Source organism: Arachis ipaensis, chromosome B2 (assembly GCF_059453495.1).
Source record: "Arachis ipaensis isolate K30076 ecotype BB chromosome B2, ASM5945349v1, whole genome shotgun sequence".
NCBI classification, from domain to species: domain Eukaryota; kingdom Viridiplantae; phylum Streptophyta; class Magnoliopsida; order Fabales; family Fabaceae; genus Arachis; species Arachis ipaensis.
In genome coordinates, this window is record NC_142437.1 from 64,198,227 (window position 1) to 64,221,432 (window position 23,206).

Consider the following 23,206-nt stretch of genomic DNA (forward strand, 5'->3'; position numbering starts at 1 on the left):
TCTCAGGAAGGTTCTTTCCGGTTCACTATCAAAAGAGGTTGAGGTTTCCCTTCTTCTACCTGTCATACAATGAACAGATACCAGAAACAGCAAGTGTAGAGTCCACTAAACAGAGTATAGTTAGCTTGGTTAGAGCAATTTATCAAATGGTTAGTGGGTTAGCTTGCTAGAAAGTAAGAGAATAAAGAAAAAAAAGAGAAACAACTAAAATTGCAGAAAGCAAAAATGAACAGCTGAAATTAAAATTTAATTAATCAAAATAAAATAAAAGTGCTCAATCTAGTTATCCTCCAATTTAGTAATTGTCAATATAAAACCAATCCCCAGCAACGGCACCATAAACTTGATTCACCCGAAAACTGTCTCTCATCAATTTTCTACCGGCAAGTGCACCGGATTATTGTCAAGTAAAAACTCACTGTAGAGTGAGGTCGAATCCCACAGGGATTGGTTGATTGATCAATGTTAATTGGAGAATTGTGCTAGTTGAGCGAAATCAAAATTGGGTTGAGATTGCAGAATGTAAATTTGGCGGGAAACTTAAATTGCAAGAAATTAAATGACAAAAATTAAACTGCGAGAAATTAAATGACAGAAGCTTAAATTGCATGAAATTAAATGGGAATGGGGATTAAGCATGAAATTAAAGAGCAGAATATAATGAGAATAGGTAAGATCAGAGTGAGGGATTCATTGGGGTCAGGAGATGTGATAATTCTCAAGATCAAGTTCATTTTCATCTCTTCCTCAATCAATGCATTCATTGATCTCCTTGGCAATCTTAGCTGATTAGATCCCAATTCCTTGGCAATCTAATCTCTCTAAGCATGAACAGTTGCCCAATTCCTTGATTTAAGTGCTCATGGGAAGAGATGAAGATCGGTCACTGATTCTACCACACAAATTCATAGATCAAAGTATTGGTCGGATTACATGTCACTATATCCATCCAAACCCCAATCTAATCCAATGTGAGAAAGCAATTCTAGCATGATCTCCTCATTCCTCTTCCAAGGTTCAAAGGAGATCCAATTATGGATAGCTTCTTTCCCAAGATAACTATCCAATAGGATGAAGAACGAAAGCTTTCTAGCAAAATCAAGTGAAAAGAAAGAAGAAGAAAAATAAAAACTAATATTGATCCATTGAATTACACAGAGCTTCCTAACCCAATGAAAGGGGTTTAGTTGTTCATAGCTCTCAGAATGTAAAATGGAATTGAAAGATATATCGCAGAATTGAAAGAATTGCAGAAAATTGAAATTAGCAGAGTGTTAGTATCTCTCTCCGCCAGCTAAAAAAATCCAAAATCCCTAACTGACTTGAATTCTAAGCTATTTATACACTTTCTTTCATTGATCTTAAATCTCTGAATTGGGATTTTGGCCTTGATTGAATTGGGTTGAAGTTGCTCCAATTGGTTTCCCTTGCTGTTGAGAAGAGATCTTCTTGAATTGCAAAGTTCTGATGCTCACGTTCGGGTCCACGTTTGAGGGCCAATGTAGAATCAAACGCCTCTTTGAAAATTCAGTTATGCTTGTTGTCATTGGTGTTTTACTCAACGTTGGAGTGCCAACGTTCTTCTACCCACGCGTACGCGTGCCTTGCGCGTTTACGCCCTTGGGGTCAGAATACGCATCCACGCGTGCGCGTGGATGCAAAAAGTCCCAATTCCAGTTTTGAAAGCTTTTAGAAGAATGTTGGCCTCAGCGTTGGACTGGCAACGTTCCCTCCAACGTTGGCCTATCCATGCGTGCGCGTGATATACGCGTGCGCGTGGATTCTCAAAAGTTAAGCCCATGCGTACGCACTATAGACGTGTGCACGTCGTTAAGCTTTTTCAAATTTAGGATTTTGAGATCAAGATCGCGCATGTTGGCCACCAATGTTTGAGGCAGTGTTGTTGGTCCAACCTTACCCTTCCATGCGTACACGTCAGCTACGCGTGCGCATGGATTGTCAGAATTTCTAATCCACACGTGCACGTATAGCACGCATGCGCGTCGCTATAGATATTCCAAATCTCCAGAAAGCACATTGTATCACAACGTTCGGGGTAACGTTGGCTGGCCAACGTTCCCTCCAACGTGGGCACCAGCAAATTATGCAGAAACTTGCTCTACCTTCCTCTCAACGTTTGAGGCAACGTTGGTGGTCCAACTTGGCCACCAACGTTGCTTCTTCTTCATCCTTTCCATGCTCATTCTTCAACTTCCTTCCATGCTTTTCTTCACCTGTCATCAACCAATATATGCATCAAAGTCTTGCTAAAGTCATGGGAATTATCATCATTCTTAGCACCCAAGTAATTATAGCATAATTCTCATGGAATTACATCAAATTAACCCTGGTTGGATGAATCTAGGCATACATGAATTTCTAACCCAATTGCTTACTTATAGCTCAAGAAAGTGCATAAAACCTTCTAAAACAAAGAAAAAGACTAGTTAAACTAGCCTAAGATGCTCTGGCATCACCTTGTTAATTAGAGTTTTATTCAGAGGGGTAGATTCTGTAATTACTTTTGTATGTAATACTACAACATGTTATTAATATTAAGTATGTGAATATGTGTTGTTTGTACTGTTGGAAAAGTTATAGTTTTAGTAAAACCATCGATAGATTTATGCGTAAAGGCTCAATATTAAATAGATAATAAAAGGGATTAGGTTAGTAACGCCTTACTTTTGGTACGATCATGAGGTGCTAAAAGTTAGGGTGTTACATTATGATATCAGAGCAGTTCGTTCCCGTTAGAGCCTTGGAAATGGACTGACTATGCTTCACTGCATACTCTGAGTCTTTGTCATGCAATAGGACTTGTCTTAATGACAAGAGTTTGAGTTTCACATGCATGATTGTCTATTGATTAATGATGTTAGTCGACCGTTATATTTCTCATGGTATTAGGTCTGGCCAACTTAATCCTAATGATTTACGTATTCAGGAACGCTAACGGATTATAATAGACGAGATAGAATTAATAGGTGATGTAAATAACGGGTTTTAGGAACCTTTGAGGTTATTTTCACGATTAACTCGATCTTGAATCGTAATTCCTATTTGAATCCTGTGACTTGGTACACCGTCCGTTCTTTTATAATTGCATTGAAGTCCTTTGTTTGGATTTCTTTCATGGAAATAGATTTGTTTAATCTTTCCAATCCTATTCCTTTGTCCGAATGTATCCTTGCTCGATCTTGTTTTTAAATGTCTGCTTGACTCTTCTCGACTATCTCTTTTTGTTATTTTTTATAGTTCTTTTCATGAATCTTGTACTCTTTGATATGATCTTGAATTTATTCTAAGCACAACAAAATGGTCCTCAAATAAGCTTATAGTTTCTACTTCATATCACACTTTTCTCTTATATTCGAACCATATGAGTTTTGGGTATTTGAAAACTATATATGCAAAAAATTTTATTTTTTTCCCTAAATATGTTCAAAAGAAATGCCATTTTAAGTTTCTTTCATCTTGTATCAATTTTTGAGGACGAAAATTTTTATAAGTGGGGTAGGATGTAAGGTCTCAGATTTTTAAAAATTAAATTGTTAGTTATTTATGAGTTATTATATTTGTTGAGATTTTGTTTCTAAGAAAAACTATTTTTAACAAAAATATTTAAATAAAATTTTAAGATTTTTGAAGTATAATTTAATTATGATTTATTCTATTAGTTTGAATTATTTATTAGAAATTATTTTAGTAGCAAAAATTTAAATTGATTTTTATAATAATAATAATAATAATAATAATTATTATTATTATTATTATTATTATTATTATTATTATTATTATTATTATTATTATTATTATTGGTCGAAGCCATAAAGGAAAAAAAATCAAAGAAAAGCCAAACGTGGCTTGATTATGTATAAGCATATATACATAATGTGACACATATATCTTTTATTCCATTGATCGCCTTTCATCATTCTTGACTTCTTTATTGTCACTGCTAAAACCAAAGAAAGGAAATAAGAAAGAGAAAGTCCGAAGCTTGCATGGAAGAAAATCATAACTCCCAACAAAATTCTGGCTTCGATTTCTTGTGATCCGTAACTCCAATAAAAAATTTAATCGGGTAAAAGTGTTCGTATCCTCTTCCTCTACATGTTGGCATTACTTTTGTTCGGTGGAAGCTGACAGTAACGTAATTTCTCTTTCCCTTGAGTTCAGCCAATTGGAGTTCCAGGAGGCACAGACAATTTTTGACATTCTCTTCTTCGACAGCTCGGTTAAAAATCTTCTCCGGAGCCTCGAGTATTTTGATTTCATACGGAGGTAGAGTTTGGTAAATTTATAATAATTAATGTGAATTTGATAAGTGAATTGATATTGTGATTGATTATTGATTGAATTTGACTGAATTTATGTTGAATTTTTGTGATATATTGATATTTGTGATTAGTTTGGGGTTTAGTCGGTTTAAGTGCAGCCAAGAACTGAATTATTTGATGAATTCGGGGCTGGAATGTTATTGGTGATAAAGTAGAATTGGTGAAATTTGATGATGTTATTGAGATTTAATAATAAATGAATTGATGAATTAATGATATGATTTGAAATATGAAAATAGTTTGATTTTGGAGGCAGTTTGATTTTTAATTGGTTTGATTTTATAAATGTTTTGATATTAGAAATGGTTTTGATTTATTGAAAATGATTTGAAAGAGGTTGAGAAATAGTTTGGAGGGAACCCGTAAGGATGGTTAAGCCCCAGTTGTAGGTGAAGTGCTGTCGAAATTTTAATAAAATTTGTGATTTTATTTGAAATGCTATTTTAAAAGATTTGATTTTTGGAAAGTTAAATTATTTCAGACTAATTTAGTTGAGAAAAGATTTATTCTATTTTGAATTTAATTTATTAAGAAAAGTATGTTTTAAATTCTATCTTTTGAGAAGGGATTTTGCTTTAAGTTATATTTTGAGTTCGGTTGATAAGAAAGAAAAGAAGAAGAACAAAAAGTAAAGAGAGATAATTAAAACGATCTCTACCACAGTAGAGTAGAGAGCAAAGATTGAAAAGAAATTGAATGCTGTTTGGGCCTTAGTGCCAAGTGTCTAGTGGGACGGTGATACGTAACGCTCACTTGACACTATAAAGTTATGGCTCATTGAAGACTGCAATGCGTAACGCTCACTGGAGACCGAAAGGAAGGTTACGGCTCAGTGAGAACGATGATGAGTAACGCTTACTGGAGACCGAAAGGAAGGTTACGGTTAAGTAAGGACGGCGATGCGTAACGCTCACTAGAGACTGAAGGGAAGGCTCCCCAATGAGGACGGCAATGCGTAACGCTCAAGGAGGGGATGCTGGCTGAGATAAGGACGGCGATACGAAACGCTTATCTCAGAACTAGGGTTAGGAATCGGGCAACAAACCGACACATAAGTTCATGGCCTGTATAGGACTAGACATGCACCATACTTGTTTGCACATACTTGTTGTGAATATGTTTTCTATGATTGTGTGTGCTTGTGACTGGATTCTATGTTCTGTAATTGCTCTCTGATTTGTGTTTGTCTTGCATTGTTTGTGCCTATGATTGAGTTTTGATGGTGATTTGTGTTCAATCGGGCCGTAGGCCGAGTTGAATTGATTTGGGCCAAAGGCCATGACTAAAAGGATCAGTGGTAAGCTTTGGTTAAAATAGATTCTTAGTAAGCGGTGAAATATATGAAATGTCATTTTGCGTGAAATTTTTTTAAGGAAAATATAAGTTTTAAATTTGGATAATGAATATAACTCTATATCCCAACCCTACTAAGAACTCCCCAGTTCTTACACCCTATCTCCACCCCTTTCAGCTACAGGTGCAAAGGCTTATTGCGAAGCTCTGGAAGCACAGAGGAATATGTTTACGAGTTGAGTTGTTAGATTTTATTTTTTCCCTCGCCTTGTTAATTAGAGTTTTATTTAGAGGGGTAGGTTCTGTAATTGCTTTTGTATGTAATACTACAATGTATTATTAATATTAAGTATGTGAATATGTGTTGTTTGTACTTGTTGGAAAAGTTATAGTTTTAGTAAAACCATCGATAGATTTATTCGTAAAGGCTCAATATTAAATAGATAATAAAAGGGATTAGGTTAGTAACGCCTTACTTTTGGTACGATCATGAGGTGCAAAAAGTTAGGGTGTTACAAAATCCACGTGTTAAGACTCCCCTTAGGGCATTGGATGCCAGCCTTGCTCCCTTTTGGGCGTCCAACTCTAGCCTTGCTCCCTTTTGGGCGTTCAACTACACACAGGGGGGTAAGATGGGGCTTTAACACCCATTTTTTACCATCATTTCCAGAGTAAAGTATAGACTATTATATATTGCTGAAAAGCCCTGGAAGCTAGTTAGCTTTCCAACACCTTTGAGAACGCCCTATTTAGACCTCTGTTGCTCCAGAGATGCTCGTTTGAATGCACGAAGGTCAGAATCTGGCAACATCTACAGTCCTTTCTTAGCCTCTGAATCAGACTTTTCCAGAAATTGCCAGAATCACCAGAAAATTACCTAAAATCATAGGAAAACTACAAAAACTCAAAGTAGCATCCAAAAAGTGATTTTTTCACTAAAACCTACTAAAACTTAACAAAACTTAACTAAACATACTGAAAATAATGAGAAAACGGTACTAAAAAGTGTATAAAATATCCGCTCATCAGAACACCAAACTTAAACTGTAAACAAAATAGGATAAAGAAGAGCGGATGACAATGACTCTCAGAGCTCTCAATGAAGCTTAGCTCCACTTATCTGAATGGGGCAATTAGCTTCTTGATGCCAGGGCGTTTTTGCCAGTTTCACTGACCTTTTCTTTATGGTTTTAGGGTAGTTTCATGCACTTTCTTAGGAAATAAGCAAGTTTTGGGTAAATAATCACTTACATCTTGATTCAAGCAAACATTGTGAATTTTACATGATTTCATGAGAATTATGCATGAATTAAATGACAAAATTGAATGATGCATGTCTCATAACTTGGATTAGAGCTTTGATGCACTTTATTGCTTGATTTCAGGACAAAGGAAGCAAGGAAGAACCACGTTAGTAGCCACGTTAGTCTAGCTAACGTGACCACTAACGTGGACTGGAGGCTAACTTGCAACGTTAATGGGAAAAGTGATCGCCATTAACGCCTTCGTGAGCCATCATAGCCCACGTTAATTGCCACGTTAACTATGTTAACGTGGAAACTAACGTGGAAGAGAAGTAGAACTCCAACGTTAGTGGTAAAAGTAAGTGCCACTAACGTTCCAAAGTGGTAGCTGGCCACGTTAAGAGTCACGTTAACTCAGTTAACGTGAACTCTAACGTGGATGAGGAAGATCATGCTAACGTTAGTGACACTCACCTTTGTCACTAACGTTGGACTAAGCTCATATTGGCCACGTTAAGAGCCACGTTAACCTAGTTAACGTGGACTCTAACATGGAGGGAGCAAGGAATCACCAACGTTAGTGACACTCACCTTTGTCACCAACGTTGGACTATGCCACTTTGAGCCACGTTAGTGGCCACGTTAACTGCCACGTTAACTCAGTTAACGTGGAAGCTAACGTGGAGGAGAGAATGATGAGACAACGTTAGTGACACTCACCTTTGTCACTAACATTGGGGATGGCTACCAATACCACGTTAGAGGCCACGTTAACGCAATTAACGTGAACTCTAACGTAGGAAAGGGGCGTTTTGGAGCGTTAGTGACAAAGGTAAGTGTCACTAACGCTCTCGAGGCTAAAGTGTGCTCACTTTAAGAGCCACGTTAGTTATATTAACGTGAACTCTAACGTGAGAAAGGGGGAACTCTCAACGTTATTGAAAAAGGTAAACCCCAATAACGTGTGCGAAGGACCAAGAGGCAACGTTAGTGGTCACGTTGGTGCCACTAACGTTGAAGTTAACGTGGACCATTCTTGGGTTAGGAACGTTAGTGAAAAAGGTGATTGTCACTTACGTTCTCGAACCCACACTTTCACTTAACGTTAACGCCACTAACGTCCTAAGCTAAAGTCCATGCCTACTTCACACTCTCTCTCTGCAAGTAAAGCTAAGCCCACTGAAGATGATAACTGCTTCAACTCAAGATCCAAAGGCCCATATCCAAGACTTGAAGAAGCAACTAGAAGATCAGAAGAATAGTATAAATAGGGAGAACTTTTGAACTAGAGGAGATCTTTTTGGAGCATTATTAGAATTACTCTCTGTATTTTTACTCTCTCTGCAACTTCTAGTTTAACTTTTCAGAATGCATTCTCCATCTTTGTTTTTCATTCCTAGAGCTATGAACAACTAAACCCCTTTCATTGGGTTAGGGAGCTCTGTTGTAATTTGATGGATCAATAATAGTTTTCATTATTTTTCTTCTTTCTTTTCTCTTGATTTTACTAGAAAGCTTTCAATCTTCATCCAATTGAGTAGTTATCTTGGAAAAGAAGCTATTTATACTTGGATCTCTTCAGAACCTTGGAAGAGGAATGAAGAGATCATGCTAGAAATGCTTTCTCATGTTGGACCAAATTGGGGTTTGGATGGATATAGTGACATATAATCCTACCAACACTTTGATTTGGAAATACATGTGGTATAATCAGTGACCATACCTCATCTCTTCTCATGAGTAATTGGACCAAGGAATTGGCTATTGATCAAGATTTGAGAGATTGAATTACCAAGGAATTGGAATTTAATCACTTAAAATTGCCAAGGAGATCAATGAATGCATTGATTGAGGAAGAGATGAAAATGAACTTGATCTGGAGGATGCAACATCTCCTAAGCCCAATGAACTCCCCATTTCTGATCTTACCCATTCTTTTTAATTTCTGCCAATTACTTTTATGATCATCTTCCCCATTCCCATTTAAGATTCTGCAATTTACTTTCCGCCATCTATTTTCAGCTCTTTATTTCCAGCATTTACATTTTCTGCTATTTACTTTCCCGCCATTTAATTTCCTGCAACTCTCAAACCAAATTCTGCTTAGCTCAACTAGAACATTCCTCCAATTAAAGTTGCTTGACCAATCAATCCCTGTGGGATTCGACCTCACTCTTTTGTGAGTTATTACTTGACGACAATTCGGTATACTTGCCGAGGGAGATTTGTTAAGAGACAAGTTTCCGTGCATCACTTCTTGATTTCTGAATAGGTTTGGCATCTCACTTTCCTTTGAAGGTAAAAAATATTGGCATCTCTTAGAATTGGAATTCGGATGATATTATTAATTCTCTTAGTTGAGGTTTTCTTGATTCTTGACTCACAGCTTCTTTTGGTGCTTTGCACCTTTGAGCCTAGCCGTGACCCTAACCGTTTTGTTTTCTAGCATTACCACCGGATACATAAACGCCACAGGCACTTAACTAGGTGAACCCAATTGGATTGTAATTCAGCTTTGCTAGAATTTCCAGACAGTGGTACCCAGGGTTCTTAGGCGTACTCTTTTCTTTCTTTTGCATTGGATCACGACTTTAACTACTCAGTCTCATGCTTCTCACTTGACACCTTCACGCCACAAGCATATAGTCAGGGAAAGCAGTTTATTTGAACTTTTAGGCCTTTTATTGTAAAGCCTCCTAACCGTTAATGCTCAAAGCCTTGGATCCGGGCTCTTCCTTTTTTTCATTTTTTAGCTTTATTGGATTTTTCTCTTGCTTTTTCTTTTGGCCTTTTCTTTTGATTTTTCTTTTTCTCTTCTCTTTTTTTTCTTTTTGCTTTGCCTTTTTTTGCTATTTCTTTTACTCCAACAATCAATTATTTTTTATTTTTCAGAGAATCAATAATACTTCTCTCTAAATTTACTATCAAATATGCACAATTAATTCATACATTCAGAAAATCAATGCAAAGCCATCACATTAAAATAATTAGAACATAGTCATAATGTACTCAAAAATCATGCATTCACTACTTCTCAAAAAAAATTCTTTTAAATTTGGTGAGGGATACATTGGATATCTTATAACCATGAAGTACTTGAAAATAAACAACTAAAACAGAATCCTAAGACTGATCATGCAAAAGCTATAATAAAAATCAGAAAAAAATAGAATGAAATACTGAAAAACAGAAAGAAAAGGGGAATGAAACTCAACCACCTTAGTACTGATGGTTGCTTAGGCTATGCTTCTGTGAAGATGATCCAGCTTCCCTTAGTTCCATTGATGATAATAAAAACCTAGAGCTCGCTTTGCAATACTAAAATTAAAAAGTTTGCTTGTCTTCAAGAAAAGAAAACTGAAAACATAAGGTAAGAGTGTTAGAAAGGGATGAAGAATTCTGGCATTCAACGCCAAGAATGGGCATTGAATGCCCAAAGGGGACCTAAAATTGGTCCAGAGCTCCTCTTGAATGGGCGTTAGACGCCTCAGTTGCTCCTATTCTGGCGTTCAATGCCAGTAAGTACTTCTCAGTGGGAGTTGAACGCCCAGCTTTCTCCTTGTCTGGCATTCAACGCCAGCATGGGGCTCTTCCCAGGGTGTTCTATTTTCCATCTCAAGCGTCTCTATCTCTATTCTAAGTGCTGCACATGATCACAAATGTTTAAAAAGAAAGGGAAAAACTATGAAAATAAACTAAAATGAACTCAATTAAAAAGAACAAAAGAAAAAGAAACAAAAGTACTCTACTCATGGTTAGGTTGTTTCCAAACAAACACTCCTTTAATGTCATTAGCTGGACTTTACTGTACTTATGTCAGCAGCAGGGTAGATCTCTCTTGCTCAAAATCACCACCCAAGTAGTGTTTCACTTTCTGGCCATTAACTGTGAATCTTTCATCGGAATGTCTGCTTTGAAGTTCTACATGATCATAAGGTGACACTACAGTGGCCACAAAAGGTCCTGTCCAACGTGACTTAAGCTTCCCAGGGAAGAGCTTGAGTCTAGAATCGAAGAGTTAAACTTTCTGGCCAGGTTCAAAGACTCTGGAAGATATCTTCCTATCATGCCACTTTTTGGCTCTTTCCTTATAGATTTTTGCATTCTTGAATGCAGCAAGCCAGAATTCATCCAACTCATTCAGCTGGAGCAACCTTTTTTCTCCTGCTACTTTAGCATCAAAGTTGAGAAATCTGGTTGTCCAGTAGGCCCTATGTTCCAGTTCCACTGGTAAAAGACATGCTTTCCCATAAACCAATTGGTATAATGACATCCCTATAGGGGTCTTGTAAGCTGTCCTATATGCCCATAGAGCATCATCGAGCTTCTTTATCCAATCTTTTCTAGAGGTGCTCACTGTTCTTTCTAGGATTCTTTTCAGTTCCCTGTTGGAAACCTCAGCTTGTCCATTTGTCTGTGGATGATATGGAGTTGCTACTCTATGGTGAACACCATAACAGTGTAATAAGGAGTCACGCTGTCTGTTATAAAAATGACTGCCTCCATCACTAATCAGTGTCCTTGGGACACTAAACCTGCTGAAAATGTGTTTTTAAAGAAACTTCATCACTACTAAAGTATCATTAGTGGCTGATGTGACTGCCTCAACCCATTTAGACACATAATCAACTGCCACAAGGATGTAGGTGTTTGAATATGAAGGTGAAAAAGGTCCCATGAAGTCTATATCCCATACATCAAATAGCTCAACCTCTAGGATCCCTTGCTGAGGCATGTCATGACTATGAGGGAGATTGCCAGCCCTTTGGCAACTATCACAGTTACCTACAAACTCTCGGGCATCCTTGAAGAGTGTTGGCTAGTAGAAGCCACTTTAAAAGACTTTGGTGGATGTCCGCTCACCTCCGAAGTGTCCTCCATAATCTGAGCCATGGCAATGCCATAAGATCTTCTGTGCTTCTTCTTCAGATACACAACAGCGAATTATTCCATCTGAGCATCTCTTGAAAAGATACGGTTCATCCCACAAATAGTACTTTGCATCATGCATGAGCTTCCAAGCTTGTTGTCTACTGTATTCTTTGGGGATGAACCTTATGGTCTTGTAATTTACAATGTCCACAAACCAAGGTGCTTTCCAAATTGCAAAGAGTTGCTCATCAGGAAAGGTTTTGGATACCTCAGTAGAGGGAGGTGATGTCCCTGCTACTGGTTCAATCCGAGACAAGTGGTCAGCCACTTGATTTTCTTCTGTCTTTGATTTCTGTATCAAACTCTTGCAGGAGTAGCACCTATCTTATCAGCCTTGGCTTAAAATCCTACTTGGTGAGGAGATATTTGAGAGCAGCATGGTCAGTGTAAATAATGACCTTAGATCCTATCAAATAAGATCTGAACTTGTCAATGGCATAAACCACTGCAAGTAATTCCTTCTCTATGGTTGTATAATTCCTCTATGCGTTCTTTAGAACACGACTGGCATAATAAATGACGTACAGGAGCTTATCATGTCTCTGTTCCAGGACTGCGCCAATAGCATGGTCACTGGCTTTACACATCAGTTCGAATGGCAAGTCCCAATTGGGTGCAGAAATGATAGGTGTAGTGATAAGCTTGGCTTTCAGAGTTTCAAAGGCATGCAGGCACTCATTGTCAAAGACAAAAGGAGTGTCAGTGGCTAGGAGATTGCACAGGGGCTTTGCAATTTTAGAAAAATCTTTTATAAACCTCCTGTAATCCCGCATGTCCTAGGAAACTTCTGATTGCCTTAACATTAGTTGGTGGTAGTAATCTTTCAATTACTTCCACCTTAGCTTGATCCACCTCTATCCCTTTGTTTAAAATTTGATGTCCAAGAACAATTCCTTCAGTCATCATAAAGTGGCATTTTTCACAGTTTAAAACTAGATTTGTTTCTTTACATCGTTTCAAAACTAACGCCAGATGGTTAAGGCAAGCATCAAAGGAATCACCGAAGACAGAGAAGTCATCCATGAATACTTCAAGGAATTTCTCAATCATATCGAAGAAAATGGAGAGCATACACCTTTGAAAGGTTGCAGGGGCATTGCACATGCCAAATTGCATTCTTCTGTAAGCAAACACCCCATATGGGCATGTGAATGTTGTCTTTTCTTGGTCCTGAGGGTCTACTGCAATTTGATTGTAGCCTGAATAGCCATGCAGGAAGCAGTAAAATTCATGCCCTGTCAGTCTCTCCAGCATCTGATCTATGAATGGTAAAGGAAAATGATCTTTTCTTGTGGCATTGTTAAGTCTCCTATAGTCAATGTACATACACCACCCTGTAACTGTTCTTGTAGGAATCAGTTCATTTTTTTCATTGTGAACCACTGTCATTCCTCCCTTCTTGGGTACAACTTGAACAGAGCTCACCCAGGGGCTGTCTGAAATAGGATAGATAATCCCATCCTCCCAGAGTTTTGTGACTTCTTTTTGTAGTACTTCCTTCATGGCTGGATTTAGTCGCCTTTGTGGTTGCACCACAGGTTTGGTGTCATCCTCTAACCGGATCTTGTGCATGCATCAGGTTGGACTAATGCCCTTAAGGTCATTTATGGTCCACCCAAGAGCTGTCTTATGTGTCTTCAACACTTGGATTAGTGCTTCTTCTTCCTATGGCTCTAGAGCAGAGCTTATAATCACAGGGTAAAGGTCCCCATCTCCTAGAAATGCATATTTCAAGGATGGTGATAATGGTTTGACCTCGAGTTTGGGAGGTCTATCCTCCTCTTTAGGAGCTTTTAAAGTCTCCTCTATTTCTTCTGGTTCCTCCAAATCAGACTTGGCATCATAAAAGATGTTCTTCAGCTCTTCTTCGAGTCTCTCAACTATGTTCACTTCTTCCACCAGGAAATCAATGATATCAATGCTCATACATTCCTTTGGGGTGTCTGGGTGCTGCATAGCTTTGATAGCATTCAGCACGAATTTATCCTCATTGACTCTCAGGGTTACTTCCCTTTTCTGAACGTCAATGAGGGTCTGACCTGTAGCTAGGAAGGGTCTTCCTAAAATGAGGGATGTACTCTTGTGCTCGTCCATTTCCAGCACCACAAAGTTTGTGGGGAAAGCAAAGGGTCCAACCCTAACAACCATGTCTTCCACCACACCTAGTGGAAACTAAAACAGAGCCATCAGCCAACTGAAGGCATATGCGGGTTGGCTTAACTTCTCGAGTCAAGCAGAGCTTCTTTATTAATGATGTAGGCATCAGATTAATTCTTGCTCCCATATCACATAGGGCTGTCCTTGTGTAGGCGTCCCCTAGGGTACATGGTATCATGAAGCTCCCAGGATCCTGAAGCTTCTCTGGTAAGCTCTTCTGGATTACTACACTATATTCTTCAGTGAGGAGGACTATTTCTACCTCTCTCCAATTCTTCTTGTGACTTAATATGTCTTTCACGAACTTAGCATAAGAAGGTATCTGTTCAAGAGCTTCTGCAAAAGAGATCTTGATATCTAGTGTCTTGAGATAGTTTGCAAAGCGAGCAAACTGTTTATCTTTTTCTGCTTCACGGAGCTTCTAGGGAAATAGCATCTTGGTCCTGTACTCATCAACCTTAGTTGATGTAGGTTGAGTACCTATAGTACTGGAAGGGGGTAATTGGCTTGCTTAGGGGGTGTTATCAACACTTGCACGTGTCTGATCACCCCTGCCTGGGTGTTCAACACCCTTGCTGCCCCCTTCTTGGCATTCAACGCCAGAAGTACTGCCCCCTTCCAGGCATTGGACGCCAGTAGCATTCCTCTCTGGGCATTCAACGCCCTTAGAGGTTCCTGGACCATAGTTTGCTTACCTTCTGTCAGCTCATCCTCTTCTTCCCTCTTACGGCTCTGGGGTTTGTTGTTCAGTGTCCTTCCACTCCTTAATTGGATGGCTTGGCACTCTTCTCTTATCTGTGCAGATAAGTGCTACTCTGCTTGGTCCAACCGTGCTTCTGTATTCCATATGGAGGCTTTGGTCCCCTGCATAAAGCCTTGCTGGCTCTTTACAAGTTCTGCTATTGCAGGTGCCAGGTCAAAAGTGCTCTGAGGCTGTAGAGGCTAAGGAGGAGGGTTGTTAACTAAACTTTTCAGGCTCAACACTTGTTGTGTTAGAAAGTTCATCTGCTGGACTAAAGATTCATTTTCTTCATGAATAGCAGATTCGGTTGTCACTCCATTGTCTTCCCTTTTCATTGAGGTCTTCTCTGATGAGTATAGGTAATTGTTGTTAGCCACCATCTCAATGAGTTCGTTGGCCTCCTCCAGAGTTTTATTCATGTGTAAAAAGCCACCTACAGAATTATCCACGGATACCTTGGCTCTTTCAGAAAGTCTGTCATTGAAGATATCCCAGCTTGAGCCACCCTGTGAACATTTCAATGGGACATTTTCTGAGCATCAACTTGTACCTTTCCCAAGCGTCATAGAGAGACTCGCTCTCTTCCTGCTTAAAAGTCTGAATATCCCTCCGTAACTTAGTTAGCTTCCTTGGCAGAAAGTACTTGTTTAGAAATTTGCTGACTACCTCACTCCAGGTGTTCAAGCTCTTCTTGGGTTGGACATCCAACCAATCTTTTGCTTGATCTCTCAAAGCAAATGGGAAGAGCATAATCTTGTAGACTTCAGGATTCACTTCATGAGTCTTTACAGTGTCACAGATCTGCAAAGAGAAATCTAATATAAACTTGTTGGGGTCTTCCTGTGGAAGCCCATGAAACTAGCAAGTTTATTGCACCAGGATGATCAACTGTGGGTTGAGGTCAAAATTGTCTAGTCCAATAGGAGGTGTACTAATGCTCCTTCCATAGAAGACAGGAGTGGGAGCTGTATAAGACCCCAAAGTTCTTCTGGGTTGTGTATCCTCATTTGCATCTATAGTAATTTTTGATATTCCTGCACAAGCAAGAGACAAAGAAAAATGGGAGTCTCTATGTCAAAGTATAGAGAGCTCCCAGTAAAATATTTTTTTTTTAAATATTGAAAATAAATAATATAAGAACTAATTTAATTAAAAAAATCGAAAAAAAAGAAAAGGAAAGATTAAGAAAAGATATGACAACCAATTAACTAGAAAAAGAGATTTGAAAATTAAATGATGATTTTCGAAAAAGAAGAGAGAGAAATAAGTAGATGATTTTCGAAAATAAGAGAGAGAAATTAGTTAGGAAATTTTGAAAAAGAGGAAAGAGAAAGAAGAGTAGAGAAGAGAATAAGATAAAATAAGTAACCAACTAATCAATAAGATTTGAAAATAAAGTAAAAGATTTGATTTTGAAAATTTGAAAAAGAAAGTTAAAGAAAGATTTTGAAAATTAAAATTTGAAAGAATAAGTCAAACAATATAAGATAAGAATTGAAAGGATTTGAAAAGATTTTAGTTTGAAATTTGAAATTGATTTAAAATAAGCGAAAAAGATTTGAAAAGATAAGATACGATAAAGATTTGAAAAATTTTTGAAAGAAAAGATATGCTAAAGATTTGAAAAGATTAAATCTTAAAATTAAAATTAAAAATTGAAACTTTACCAACACTAAAATACCAAACTCAAAATTTTAAATCAACATAAGAAAAGGTAGCAAGATTTTTGAAAATTTGAAGAAAGATAAGATAAATATTTTTTGGATTTTCGAATTTTTAAAGAAAAACAACTAAGAGACACCAAACTTAAAATTTTTAAGATCAAACAAAGAAAAACACCAAGAACAATTCGAATACCAAGAAGAAAAACAAGAAAAATTTTCCAAAAAATCAAGAAAAGACAGACCAATGAAAAACCAAGAAAAGGTTCCAAACTTAAGGACTGACACAAGACTCAAACAAAAGAAAAAGAATACTAAAGAGAAGAAAAGGTTTTGAAAATTTTTTGAAAAAGAAAACTAGAAACACAATTGAAAGAACAATTAAACCTCAAAAAGTACCTAATCTAAGCAGCAAGATAGTCTGATAGTTTGTCAATCTCAGAACAATCCCCGACAACGGCACCAAAAGCTTGGTGCGCGAAATTGACTCTGCAAACTTTCGCACAGATGAATCGGCAAGTGCACCGGGTCGTCCAAGTAATACCTCAGGTGAGTGAGGGTCGAATCCCATGGAGATTGTCAGATTGAGCAAGCAATGGCTATCTTGTGGATCTCAGTCAGGCGATTAGAAAAGATGGTTGTTTGGTTGAAAAACGCATAAAATAGAATAAGAAAAGAGTTACCAGATTGGTGTTAAATCAACGATAAGAGAGTGGTTGAGGCTTCGGAGATGCTTTCTCTTTCTGGATCAACTTTTCTCACTGTCTACTTCAACAATGGATGATTCATTCCATGGCAAGCTGTAAGTGATTAACGCTGGGGCTAGTGGTCATTAATCTCCTCTGCTTCAGGTCAAACGCCGGTGCTAATGGTCATCCAATCTGAACGAGGGTGAAGCTTTAGCAATTTAGTCCCTTGAAGATCCTACTCGAAACGTGATAGACAAGGTCAGATCTTCTGGTTCAGAAAATGAAGCTTTATGATCATGGCTTATACCACAAAGGCCCTAATCGCCCCATTCCTCAACTGAACAGATGTTCCCATGTCCCCAACGAAGTCGTAGATTAGCCGTCTAAGAGATATATAATCAAGCTTGTGGTTCAATATTATCCTGCTAAGGACTCGGAAGAACCCATCTAGAAAATGGGTCATACACTCGTTCCACCCGGCTTCATTAGATTGAAGAACGAAGATACATCTTAGAATGGAATCAAACACAGATTGAAATAGAAACAGTAATATTATTAATCCATGAGAATCAGCAAAGCTCCTAACCTTAACCTAGGAGGTTTAGCTGCTCATGATTTACAAAGAAACAATGGTGAATTCGAAAATATGGCAAAAGGTCCTGAACAAGAGTGATCCTTGTTGTATATATACTAATCTAGTAACTAGAGATTATAGAAATAAGACAGACTAGACTCTTGGTGCGAAAATCCACTTCTTGGGCCTACTTGGTGAGTGTCTGGGCTGAGCTTTAAGTGAATCCACGTGTTGAGACTCCCCTTGGGGCGTTGGATGCCAGCCTTGCTCCCATTTGGGCATCCAACTCCAGGCTTGCTCCCTTTTGGGTGTTCAACTCCAGACAAGGGGGTAAGATGAGCGTTCAATGCCCATTTAGACCATTATTTCCAGAGTAAAGTATAGACTATTATTTATTGCTGAAAAGCCTTAGAAGTTATCTTTTCAACGCCTTTGAGAACTCCCCATTTGGACCTCTATAACTTTAGTGATGCTCGTTTGAATGCACGGAGGTCAGAATCTGACAACATCTGCAGTCCTTTCTCAGCCTCTGAATCAGACTTTTTCAGAAATTGCCACAATCACCCAAAAATTAACTAAAATCATAGAAAACCACAAAAATTCAAAGTATCATCCAAAAAGTAATTTTTACACTAAAACTTAATAAAACTTAACTAAATATACTGAAAACAAAGAGAAAACAGTACTAAAACGTGTATAAAATATCTACTCATCATTGTCACATACCTTTTTTCACAGATATGAATTGGATAAATAATTTTGTTAAAATTAAATTGATGAAATTATTTTTTGGTAAAGATATTTACGTTATTCATATTTGAATAATCAGCTGGAAGTGTTATCACATCAGAATTTGCAGGAAAGAAGGCATCCTAATGAAATTTTAAAAACACAATGAGTATATTAAAAAATTATATATATTCTGTGCTTACTCTAAAGCTAAAATACCTGCCCAATACTGTACTTCTGTTTGAAGGAATTGATTATGGCCTCATCGTGACACAACTTCACGGCTGTGATAGAAACCGGTTGGAAAGAATTGATGTTATCCAACTTCACATAAACTTTGAAAAGGAACATTTTTTTCTTGAATTTACTTAACTCTTCAGGAAATTCAATCCTGTTCCCACCCTATATTGAATTGAATTGAAGAACAATAAGTGTCAATAATAAAATATTAATACGTGAGTTATAATGTTCACAATTAATACACAAACATGAAATTTTTTTAGTACCCTTATTCTATGTTTTGTCCTCAACTCTACAGCAGAAATATTTAAATACTCACTACCAACAGTTTCATACACAATGAATGATGTATAGGATTCTTCATTAGCAACCTTCAAATTTAGTGAATACCTATAAATAAAGAAAAAATATATTATCGTGAATCTTATTTAATAAATACTGGAATAAAGTTTATTTCACAAATAATGCACACCTTGGAGTAAAATTATATGATTCAGTTTTGCATCTAGAACATTTGTAACCATCTCCTTCTTCTCTCATAGCCAAAGGAAAAACATTGCAACTCTTGTACCACCAAGACTTTTCCAGAGAAAAATCCTTCACTACTCCAATGGTCACACAAACTGTTTTCTAAAATTTAGTAGTTTAATAAATTAAAACAGTGTCACCAAATGATTACACTCCATAAAGAAGTATGGCATAAGAAAATCTTAGAATGTAATCAAGTTATATAAAAATCTCTATAAGATCCCTAATCTCAGAAATTGGTTTGTACGGAGTCTTATTCAAAAAATCATCTTCCTCTGAATATGGATCTCTTTTCTCAATCCGTGCAACCAGTGTTGGTGTTCCTGTCTCAATAGCCATTATCCTTTATTCAAATAAAATAAAATTTGCGTTAAAATTTTGAAGATGCAACCATACACTGCTATACTTACAATATAACTGTAACTTTAATAAACCAAAAAAAATTCTAAATCAGCATTGATCATCAACACAGAGTTGTATGTTGTATTTGAGACACCTATTTTTTCTTGCATTACATGAACAATAATAATATTAGACTTTTCAAAATGAAGACCACTTTACCAAATTATTTTCAAATGAGCCAAAACTAATAGTATATCAACAGAGGCAAAAACATAATGAAGAAGAGGATAAAATTAAAGTGAAAGATGAAGAAAGAAAAAATGAACGAATAGCGGCTCCAGAATGACAAAAGGGCGCACGCGGATACGGAGCGGTAAGACGCAATGACAGCGGTTCTAGAGTGGGGCGGCGATGGCAAGCACACGCGACGGGCTTCTTCTTCAGGTAATTGAGTAGCCGCTAGGTTTTTGATAGTAAGTGAGGGAAACTGCTACCCCAATAACATGACTTTTCAAGGGAAGAGGGGACGGTAGAATTATGAGAGTAGGTGACGGAGTTGAATCACTAAATAGTTAGGTTAGGGATGTTTGCTCTATTTGTGATTGGGCTTGGGTGGGTTAAGGAGTTTTTAGGCTAAATGGAGTCTATTTAGATTGTGTCCCGTATCAAAAAAAAAAGAAAGAAAAGAAGCTCTATAGATGTATTTTTTGTAATATTTATTTAGGTTAATTTTTATTTTTTTATAGGTTACAATTGTTTTTAAAATATTTATATAATACATCATATGTTAATATTAATAGTATTTCTTAAAAAGATATTCATAAAAATAAATATAACATGATTACAAATATAATATAAATAAATATGTCAAATAAAAGGTTAAATATTTTTTTAAAATAAATTTAGAAGAGAGAATAGTGCAATCATCTTTGAGAAAAAATGGATTCACGAGAAAGTAACAACTCACCATCATAAGTTGGAAAAAAATCCAATTTTAGTATATTAAGTAGATAGATAGATATAGAAGATTTATAAATTATTTTTCAATAATTAATTTTTAAAATTTTTAATTCAACTCCATTAACAATCATACCACTTTTTATTCAAATCTCAAACCTCCGTAGTTTCTTCTATCACCATTTTAACCACCTTTAACACCACAATAACAGCTGTGCTATTATCACTACCAACATCACTATTCACTAGTAATACTATTAAATTAAAATTAAGCAAAAATAGTTAGAACAAGTTGGAGCCATTATTACCCAGGTTGACGGCTAAGGCAAAGATCCAAGAACAGAACGATGGAAGTGAGATATAAGCAAGAACAAGAGAAGAAAATGGCATATCTGGCATATGTTAAGGAAGTAGGCTGAGCAGGAAGGACTGACGGTAGTGGTGGTGAAGATAGCAATGAAGGGAAAGAAAAGAGGTGTTATTGTTTTATGTATAAAGAGAAGTCCCTGCAACCTTATTCGGTAATTTTGCATTGTATCAATGCAAAGATGAGAGTACTTGATTTGGGACATTTTTTAGCAATCATATATGAATGTTAGTTCCATTGGAAAAATATTTTCGGTAGTTAACAGAAAGGAGAATGTCTCTTCAATTTTGATTACATTGGATAAAGTATATATTCTTTACTTGTTCGCTAGTGCTTAAAAAATGAATGCTTTGCTATTGTTAATTTCAAATTGATGCTTGATCTAGCAGCTACCATGGCATTTATTTTTAAAATTATTCAAACATGTAAAAATCCTAAATATACTTATGCTTTGGGATCGTGAAAAGAGAGAGAGTAGTTTTATGTTAATGAATATGGGTTTAGAGAGAAATTTTAATTTTTAAAATGTTGCCGGAAAAAATTAGAGTTTTAAGAGCGGTTGAAGATGATAGTGGAAGGACAATTTAAAAATTTAATATATTCTTTTTAATGGGAATAATAAAAATTTAACGATCGATTTTTTTTTTAAACAAAACTCATTTTTTATGGGCATAAGGTTGATTTATTTTTTCGTATTTAGTTTTGTCAGTATTCAATCTTTTATCGTTAGAAATGGTGATTTATTTTAGATTATATTTTCTAAGCTACACTAAACCATATTTGCTAGTCAACTTTAGATTAGGAGAATATATACTCGCAAAAAATAAAGGTGCAGCTAAAATCTTTACTGTACACTTTTTGTACATTTTTGTGCACCTTCCTTTACTGTACATTTTTTGTACATTTTTGGCAAGGACGATGGTTAATCCCACTTGTCGAGATTGCAGCACTGGCGTAAGGATGGTGGTTAATCCTGCTTACGTTGAGATGTGAGGTTTGAGGCAGAGTACCCCGCTTGTATCCTTTCTAGTCACAAGAGTGTGCTCGAGCACTATATCTCAGGGGCCATATATATATATATATATATATATATATATATATATATATATATATATATATATATATATATATGACAAAAAGGCGACATCCCAAAGGAATGTGTCGAGTTGGTAGTTGAACCGACATGTCATATTATGACTAATAGGATAGACATTTATCATATGCACTCTTAAGTGTTTGTCTGCTTTGCTTACTTGTATCTATTACCTACGTGTATAACATGCTTACTTGCTAATTGTATTACCTATTGTATATGTATATTACTTGTGTTTTACTTGCTTGTCTCTATCTGTGTTTTCTGCTGGGATTGAAGAGGTTCGATAGGCGGTGGCGATGGGATTGCATGGAGGATATGTTGTGGGACAGCGATGATCTGTTAGTTTAGAAATTCTTTAAGATTAGATAACCATTTATGGATATTTTATTAAAATGTTTCTAAGTTTGAATCTTATGCATGTGCGGAGTTCTAACATTGTCTTTGGCGTCCTGGAACCTTATATCTTATCTATTGGTCACTGTTACCATACTGAGAACTTCCAGTTCTCATACCATATGTTGTTATTGCTTTTCAGATGCAGATTGCAACCCGCCTCGGTGAGTTTGCAGATGGTAATAGAGCAGAGGATGGCTCTCTTTTGGTCTTTTGATTATTTTGATATAGTTATTCTCTCACTTTTGTATATTGTACTTATCGCCTTAGAGGCTTAACTTTGAGAGATAGGATGTATCTATTTAGCTTTCAGAAACTCTGTTGTGTCTATCGTAACTAGTCGGCCTAAACTCCGCAGGATGTGACTAGTTTTCTTTGGACATCTGTACATACTTATGTTATATACTCCTTGTTTATCTTATGTATAAATGTCTTTTCTTACCTTTACACTTTTTGTTATCGTGTGAACGCTTCACACTTTTGTATCTCTGTTTTCTGTGTCTTTGAGTTTTATTCCTTCATTGGCCTTCTAGTATATTATATTCTTTGATTATATATTCTTGTATGAGCTTTAGAACTCTTGTGGTGCTTTGTTGCCCTTGACTTTACGGCTAGAAGTAAGGCTTAAGGTGACAGGGTGTTACACTTAGTGGTATCAGAGCGGTTCGTTCTCGTGAGCCTGAGGGATAGACTGATTGTGCTTCATTACATACTCTAGGTCATTTTTTCTTTTGTACTATTTAAAATATCTGTTTGATATGCATATCATGCTTGTTTGTGAGTGCCTTTTTGGGATAATTGAAGCATTAGGCTTGAGATATTGAGACTGATCACCTTGATATCAATTGTTTAGTGTGGATAGAAACCCGAATGGCCACTTGTGGATGAGGTCGATCACTTACACGGAGAGATAATGAGA